General features: G+C 40.5%; 1 non-coding gene across 1 annotated transcript; it reads left to right on the top strand.

Annotated features, from left to right (window-relative positions):
* Window positions 1-922: 922 nt before the first annotated feature.
* On the top strand, window positions 923-1,030 carry LOC142180553 (small nucleolar RNA R71). Its single transcript, XR_012709170.1, has one exon. It is a non-coding gene; the product is annotated as a small nucleolar RNA R71 (small nucleolar RNA).
* The last annotated feature ends 8,638 nt before the right edge of the window (window positions 1,031-9,668 follow it).

Genomic DNA, 9,668 nt, shown 5'->3' with positions numbered 1-9,668 from the left:
CTCTATATAGCTTTTGAGGGAAAGGTAGCACAGGCATATGCTTGCTCTCATCATGTTCCTTTCATTGGGCCTTTCTTCTTTTCGTCCTTATCACTCTTCAACTGCTCCCCACTTTCTTTTTCAAGTATCACATCCTTTTGGATTGGGGTAGATCTTTCAACACTTGCCCACTTCTCAGAGTTACAGCATTCATTGTTTCTTTGGGATTTCTTTCCGTATCATCGGGGAGAGTGCCTGGAATCCTCTCAAATAATAGAGTGGCTAGCTGCCCAAACTGTCTTTCCAGATTTTGAAAACCAGTGCCCAATTCCTTGATAGTTGCTCAATGGGCGTCCAGCCTCTCATCCGTCTTGATAATGAAGGCCTTCATTAAATCCTCTAGACCAGGCTGAATGGGTTGTTGAGGCTGATATTGCTGCCTCTACTGATTTTGGAATGATGGAGCTCCTTGTCCCTGGGGTCTAGAATTATTTTGTTGCCAAGCATTCGCAGTACCCCTAGGTGAACTCCATGAAAAACCGGGGTGCATCTTACCTATTGCATTAAAATTGTAGTTTCCCATAGCATTCACTTCCTCATTTGAGGCCTGTCACTCATGAGTAGGGTGTCCCCTTCCACAAATATCACAATTTGTGTGAGGCTCATTTTGTATCGAGAATAAGGTCAACTTTCGTATTTCTTTAGCCATAACATTAAGTTGTACCTGCACAGATGTAGTAGCATCAACTTGGTGAACACCAGTTGATCTTCTTCTTTCAGCACTCTCGGAGGGCCACTGATTAGCATCTTCAGATAACTCATCAAGAATTGTAACTATCTCCTCTAGAGTCTTCTTCATCAAAAGGCCTCCTACATTGCTCAATGTTCTACGCGAGGCTAGTGTCAATCCATCCCAAAAGTCGTGGAGTTGCATCCAGATTTTAAGTCCACTATGTTGACACTTTCGAAAAATCTCCTTAGACCTCTCCCATGCTTCAAAAAAAGTTTCAGTCTCTTTCTGGCAGAAGTTATTGATTTCTCTTCTAAACTTGCCCGTTTTAGCTGAGGAGAAATATTTATCAAGAAATTTTCTGGTCATCTCCTCCCATGTTCTAATCGATCCCGTGGGTAAGCTTCGAAGCCACTACTTTGCATCATCTTTAAGTGTGAAGGGGAATGCCTTTAAGTACACTGCATCTCGTGACACACCATTGTATTGAAAGGTGTTCATAATCTCCTTGAAGTCCATTAGATGTGTATTTGGATCTTCGTTCATCTTCCCTCTAAAGACACAGCAATTCTGAAGAGTTTGAAGCAACCCTTGCTTCAATTCAAAATTGTTAGCTGCAATTGTAGGTGGTCTAACACTTGATAATTCTTGATTGTAGATCGGTCGAGCATAATCGCCCTGTGGTCTCTCCCAGGCATGGGAGATATATTTCTGAACTGATCTGCAGCCAAGGGTTGATTTTGAGCAATTCTCCGACCCCTCTCTCTTCTTCATAGATAATATGTGCATCTCTGATAGCTGCTTCCTCAGCATCCCATGAAGCTTTTTCCCAATGTTGGGATGCCTCTCTTGTAGCCAAATATACATTATCTTCATCGTTTCCAACCATAGTTTCTTTGGTTGAAAATTGCCAAACCTTTCCTAATGTCTCGGTGAGATCTCTTTCCTTCTTCAGCTATCGCAGTTGTTTTTCTATCTCTGGATCGTATGGTAGCACTTCTTTTGTAGAAGCTCGAGTCATGCACCAATCTAAGCCTGTAGCCTGCGCACAATCAATGAACACCAAACGTAAAAAGAGAAAAATAAAATAAAATAAAATAAAAAGAAAAATTCTTGAATTAGCACTAAAACTATTTCAAACACTATTGATTGCCAATCCCCGGCAACTGCTCCAAAATTTGATGAGCTTGAAACACACACTTAAATTATGCTCGCTAATTAAATATAGTATAGTATAATATCATATCCACGGGGATTGGATTTAAATATTGTTCTCGTAGTTTCTAGCTTGGTTTCTATCCAAGATGATCAACAATTGAGATTTATATGATTTGTAACTAAATTTAACTAAGAGTCTAAAGCTATTGACTAGTGACAATTGAAACAAGGAATAAGCAAAGAAGGTTATCATTGGGAGAAGATAGGGTTTTGATAGGATAGGTGCAAGATAATTGTTTGGGATATAACTCTAGATAATTCACTTCTAATATTTAAGTGAGTCTCTCGAATTCACTCAATTATTAGTTCACACGTTCAGCAAAACCTTCTCTCTCGATTAAGTCTCAACCTCACGAGATGTACCAAATTAAGCACGTGAAGATATGCAAGAATGCGTAGTGGATCGGTCTTTAGGAGAACCTCTCTCGATTATCCACCTAACTAGATTTAATAAATGATTCGACAAGCCTCTTTTGATTACTAAGAAGAATTAATGAACTCAACCAACAATATAATGCAAAGATATCACAAGTTATACCTCTTTTGATTACATGAACAAGTGAATATAGATACAACAATTAAATCATCCAAAAGTGCTTCAATACATAACACTAGGGTTATAATCCACAAACAATCCTTAATACACCAAATCCATCAAACCCTAAAGAGAACTACTCCATAGATATGGAGTAATTCATCACAAATAAAATTAAAGTATAGGAAAACATAAATTCAAAACAAACTCAAGTTTTGAGTGAGGAAGGAATGATGAAATCCTTGTGCTTTTGCTCCTCCCACTCCTCCTTGGCTTCCTTAGGTCTAAAGTATGTCAAGAGTTCAGAAAATAACATTTTTCTATGTATTTATACCAAGTAGGGTCGGGCCCAGACGAAACCACCTTCTCCTAGCCGAAATAGGATTTTTATTCTATAAAAATTGCACAGGCGCGCCGCCTGGGGCGACGCGCCATGCAGGGAATTAGTGGGGAAATCCAGAGAGCTCAACATCTATCAGGCAGCAAGAAATAGGCAGCCACGGCGCCCCACGCGCCGCGGCAGTGGTGTTTTCTCAGAGTACAGATCAAACTTCGATTTTTTACGTCCAGACTTGGTCCTCGACCCCCGAACACGATCCCGGCTTATTCCCTTGGGCTTTTCTCAGACTTCAAAGCTCCAAAAGGATTGAATTCATTCCATAACATCTACATAGCTCGGAATCACTCCTACAAGGCATAAAACACATAATAAGTGCAAAACACTATCAATTAAAGCTCAAACGCAAATAAAGTGCAGTGAATTAGAGTGAAATAAGAAACTAAAACACATAACTATAGCCTACCATCAGAGTTGATCTATTACTACTTAGAATGGTTTATTTTGACGTGATTTTAGGCATGGATTGGTTGTCACCATGTCATGCTATTCTGGATTGTCACGCTAAGACCGTGACATTAGAGATGCTGGGATTGCCTAGGATTGAGTGGAGAGGGTCCCTAGATTATGTTCCTAGTAGAGTGATTTCATACTTGAAGGCTCAACGGATAGCTGAGAAGGGATGTTTGGTATATCTGGCCCTTGTGAGGGATGTTAGTGCTAATACTCCCACAATTGAGTCTGTTCTGGTAGTGCGAGATTTTTCGGGTGTGTTTCCTGCAGACCTACTGTCACGCCCCGAACTCGGGGAGTACGACCGGTGCTCAACCGAGACAACTCGATCGGGAAAGCCTATACAATGCCTTCTACCCAAACTCACCTGTGAAAAAAGAGAGGATATATTTTATTAATTAGACAATGAGAAGTTTACTTGAACAATCTAAATTTCATTACCGTTAGAACTTCATTCAAGATTTCCCTAAAATATTTCATTACACTTTCATAGTTTAGAAGTGGAAACATATGATACAAATACAACATTTCTAATTTGACTTCCCAAAACAAAGGTATCACCCACGATATGTCTACGGAGCCTCTAATAAATACAAAAGAGTAGCATGATGGTGCCAGCAACAAATTTCCGGCTATACCTCAAAACAATATACATAGAGGACAGGAGATACAAGACCCCGAAATGAAGTGGGGCTCACCAAGTCGGCTGAGGAGAGGGTGTACTGCTATCACTAATCAATATTTCCTGCAGTGGAACCACCTGCATCCATTAAAGATGCAGCGCCCCCGGCAAAGGGGACGTTAGTACATATGGAATAGTATTAGTATGTGAAATTAAACACCCTCTCAATAGAACGAGCAACGGTGAAATGAGAAGGAAACATGAAATCAATGAGAGCCTCAAACAGTATGAAGGTGATAAGTTATGAGAAAGATAAATTTCAAGTAAGTTTCAATATTTTTAAATTGGGAAATCTTTAATACCAATACACCACCGTGCTTTTAGAACGGAGTTTGACCTCAGCCCGATCGGCTAAGCCATCTCACCACGAGACATCCAATCACAACACCACCATATATGCGGTATGGCGTCCGATCTCGGCCCGACCGACTAAGTCATCTCACCACAATGCCGTGTGGGTCGACATCACATCAGATCTCGCTACCAATAATCTCGTCCCACATAGGGAGAAATATCTCAACACATCAATCTCATCCCATATAAGGGGAAACAATCTCATCACATCAACACGGGGATTTACCCCTCAATCACTCCTACACCGGCACGTGTAGTTTCGGGGTTAGGTTATTTTGACCTTCAATCTTCCTCAGTGACTAAATTATACTCCCAAACCATTTATTATTTAAAGGAATTACAACTCATTTCATAATCTTTCACACATCTTTCCATTTCATTGGCACTAGTGGCCATAATGGTAATATCAATTCTTGGCATGTCGGTTGTATTTCATATCTCATACTCACCCCTATAACTTTCAAGCGTTGCAATGGATTATCATCAATTAGGGAATTTCAAATCAAGACTTTAAGTATATATATGAGCAAACAAGAGTCATAAGCACGTTGAGTTTCTCTTCCACAATTAGGCATACTAGCATGCAATTGAAACATGATTTTTAAATCACAACACCTTTGGTACATTCATCATACTAGATTACATTTTCGGAGGGAATCATGACATGATAGGAACATTTGGAGCATATTTTGGGAACATACATCTTTTAACACAACACTTATTTTATAATAATCAAATCTATTAGGAAGGACTCGGAACATGAGACATAAGAAGTTGAGCCAATCATAATCGCAACTTACTAGGACATCGTGGAAATTGATTCTATAAGAGGAGTTTAGCCAATATACCTTGCTTGATGTTTCTTTGATTTACTAAAAGGTTCCGAAACTCCTAGAGACTTCAATCTAATTAAAGACACGACAAAATTTAACTATGATTAGAAAGATTCTCGGGGGTTCAGCTCATTTAAGTATTTTATCAAGCACTAGGTATGCATTAAGGTTTCAAGGTCCTCCTATGGTGGATTCCTTTACCCCACAATAAATCTCCACTTCAATAGGCCACCCACAAATACTACACAACCTCCTGCTATCTTTATTAGTACATGCATGCATAAATAACAACTCTTATTCTCAAAACCTTCTTCCCCATTACCTATTCCCAACCCAAATTTCGAAATTGAAGGCTAGGGCTAGAATCTTACCTCTTGGGTGAAGACCTTGTGAGTTATCCTTGTAAATACTTCCAGACTTGAGCAAAGATTGATGAACAAATAGCTTAGGAATTCCTCTTCTCACTCTAGACCACTTTTCTCTCTCTAAAATATCAGTTTGAACCTTCTAAAATGACCCCTAAGGTTGTTTTATAAAAGTAGAATTGAGTTTTAAAACCATAAAATGGACCCTCCGAACTCAACATTGTGGTTGCAGACTGCACCGCATATCATGTCTGTGGCCTGGAAAATGGATCGCAGAAACGGTCCCAAAAGCTGGGTTGGTCTGGTCCAGTATGCGGCCAGGTCTACGGCCCACAAATCTATTGTGCGGCTGCAGAATGGACTGTAGAATCTCCCTCCGGAAATCTTCATGCAGATTCTACGGCGGATGTGTGGCCCATAAAATGATTATGCAGTCGCATAGTCGACAGCAAAACAACCTCCAAAATTGGCCCATTTCTCTGCTTCACTTTGCAAAGGATCTGCGGTCTGCAGATAGGTTCTACAGACACATAATGGACCGCAGAAACGCTCTATTCTGCAACAATTTTTCTTCAACTCCCCAACACTCTATTCAACCTAAAATGTCTGTACCCAAGCTCGCCACGAAGATTTTCTACAACTCTCAAATACATTAGCATCTAAGGTGACCCAACTTTTACTTCACACACCAGCAGTTCCAAATTTTGACTAACTCCCTAAATTTCCAAAACTTTCGCCGTAGTCTCCCCTGTAATTGGGCCTATCCACCTGCTAGAGAATCCCAAAACTAGTCCTAACAGCATAACCATAACACAATGATATAAAACAACATGGAAACAACACCGGCAACAATGCCATAAACATTATATTACCAAAAAGGAGTATCTTTAACATAAGTTGTACAAGGGAAACTGCATTTGTAGAAATTTAGCTTTTAACATTATGGACACAACTACATAGCTATTCAAACAAATGAGGATACTTCTTCTTCATCTCTTCCACGGCTTCCCATGTGGCCTCTTCTACCTGTTGATTTCGCCGTAACACTTTCACGGAGGTGATCTCTTTGTTTCTCAGCTTTCGGACTTGCCTATCAAGAATGGCAATTGGAATCGCTTCATAAGTCAATTCCTCATTAACCTCTATAGTCTCAATCGGAACAATAAGTGACGGATCTCTAACCACCTTCTTCAACATGGATACATGAAACACCATGTGTACTAAGGACATCTCTGGAGGTAGTTCTAGCTTGTAAGCTACCTGACCAATCCTCAGAATGATTCTGTACGGTACGACATACCTCGGACTCAATTTTTATTTCTTACCAAACCGCATTACACCCTTCATAGGGAAAACCTTCAAGAATACCCAATCATCCTCTTGGAACTCCAAATCCCTACGACGTACATCTGAATAGGACTTTTGTCGACTCTAGGCAGTTTTTAACCGTTCCTTAATGATCTTAACCTTATCCATAGCCCGATGCACGAGGTCTGGCCCTACCAACTCCGCTTCCCCAATATCGAACCACCCAATAGGAGATCTACATCTCCTGCCATATATAGCCTCGAACGGCACCATCTGAATGCTAGTATGATAACTGTTGTTGTAGGCAAAATCTATGAGTGGAAAATGATCATACCAGCTACCCTTGAAGTCAAGAACACAAGCGCTCAACATATCCTCAAGCGTCTGAATAGTCTGCTCTACTTGCCCGTCATTCTATGGATGGAAAGTTGTACTAAGATTTACCTGGGTACCCAACCCTTGCTGAAATTTCTTCCAAAATTTTACTATGAATTGTGCCCCTCGATCGGAGATGATAGAAATTGGAGTGCCATGCAACCTGACTATTTCCTTGACATACAACTATGCATACTATTTTGTTGTGTCGGTAGCCCTAACAGGTAATAAATGTGCTGATTTCGTGAGTCAATCCACAATCATTCAAATCAAGTTGAACTTGCAAGGAGTGCGAGGTATCCTACCACAAAGTCCATATTGATCATCTCTCATTTCTACATCGGAATTTCTATGTTCTGCGCCAACCCACCGGGGCTTTGATGTTCGGCCTTTACTTGTTGACAATTTGGAAATCTTGCCACAAAGTCCGCTACATTCTTCTACATATCATTCCACCAGTAGACTTCCTTAAGATCATGGTATATCTTTTTAGATCCTGGGTCCACGGAATACCTAGAAGTGTGAGCCTCGACCATCTACATTTGGAACACATAATAACCCTTAGTGTACCATCACCCATGTCAAGATAAAAGGCCATGGTCTTATGTTTATGAATCCTGTCCTTCAGCTATACCAACAATGAATCGTCGTATTTCTTCTCCTTGACTTCCACAACAAGCAGTGATTCAGCCCTATTTTTCACAACTACCCCTCTTTCACTATAGTTCGCAAGACGAACCCCCAAACTAGCCAACCAATGAACTTCTTTGGCCAACGGCCTTTGATATGCCTCAAAGTGAGCCAAACTACCCATAGATTTCTAGCTAAGAGCATCCTCCACAACATTAGCCTTCCCTTGATGGTATAGAATATCAATCGATGTCATAGTCCTTGAGTAGATCAAGCCATCTTCTCTGCCTCAGATTCAGTTCCTTCTATTTGAAAATATATTGAAGGCTCTTATGGTCCGTGAATATATTCACATGGACCCCATACAAATAATGACGCCAAATCATTAATGCAAACACTACCACCGCAAGTTATAAGTCATGTGTTGGATAATTCTTCTCATAATTCTTGAGTTACCTAGAGGCATAAGCGATCACCTTGCCATGCTGCATCAATACACACTCTAGTCCGATTCTCAAAGAATCACAATATACTACAAACCCATTTGTACCATCCGGTAAGATCAACACGGGTGTCATAGTCATTCTTGATTTCAACACTTGGAAGCTCTTTTCACAAGCATCTGACCATTGGAACTTAAGTACCTTCTGCGTCAATTTAGTCAATGGAGAGGCAAGAGTAGAGAACCTCAACAAACTTCCTGTAATACCAAGCTAAGCCCAAGAAATTGCAAGTCTCTATTGGAGTTGTAGGCCTCGGCCAATTCTTCACAGTTGCGATCTTCTGCAGATGAACCTTAATTCCTTCTCTAGAAATGACATGGCCAAAGAATGTGACAGATTCAAGCAAAAATTCACACTTCAAAAACTTCGCATACAACTTGTGCTGATATTGGGTCTGCAGAACTGCCGTGAGATGATCATCATGGTCCTCTCGACTTCGTGAATATACAAGAATATCATCAATCAACACTATCACAAAGAAGTCAACAAAAGGCTTGAACACTCGATTCATAAGATCCATGAAAGTTGTCGGGGCATTTGTTAGCCCTAAGGGCATTACCAAAAATTCGAAGTGCCCATATCGGGTCCTGAAAGCTGTTTTAGGAATATCATGCTCTCTGATCTTCAATTGGTGATACCCAAATCTTAAATCAATTTTGGATAAGTATTTAGCACCCTGCAGTTGGTCAAACAAGTTATTTATCCTTGGCAGTGGGTACTTATTCTTAATCATGACCTTATTCAGCTGTTGATCGTCAAAACACATTCTCAGTGACACATCTTTCTTCCTTACAAAGAGAACCGGTGGCCCCAAGGCGACACACTCGACCGGATGAAACCCTTCTCTAACAAGTCCTTCAACTTCTCCTTTAGTTCCTTTAATTCTACCGGTGCTATTCTGTAGGGTGGAATAGATATAGGTTGCATGCCTGACATCACATTAATCCCAAAATAAATATCCATGTCTGATGGGATCCCATGGAGCTCATCAGGAAAGACCTCCGGAAATTCATTCACCGCTGGCACAGACTCAAGTGTAGGTACCTCAGCATCGGTGTATGTAACCCGGACCAAATGGTAAATACATCCCTTGTTGATCATCTTCGTGGCCTTAAGGTAGGAAATAAACCTACCCTTCGACACTACATCATCCCCCTTCCATTCAATAACTGGCTCATTTGGGAATTCAAACCTAACGGTCCTAGTTCGGCAATCAAGCTTGGCAAAATATGAATAAATCCATTATATCCCCATTATTACATCAAAATCGACCATTCCTAATTCAATGAGATTGGCCATGGTGTCC

Source organism: Nicotiana tabacum, chromosome 4 (genome assembly GCF_000715075.1).
Source record: "Nicotiana tabacum cultivar K326 chromosome 4, ASM71507v2, whole genome shotgun sequence".
Taxonomy (NCBI): Eukaryota; Viridiplantae; Streptophyta; class Magnoliopsida; order Solanales; family Solanaceae; genus Nicotiana; species Nicotiana tabacum.
This window is presented reverse-complemented; position numbering and strand designations above follow the sequence as displayed.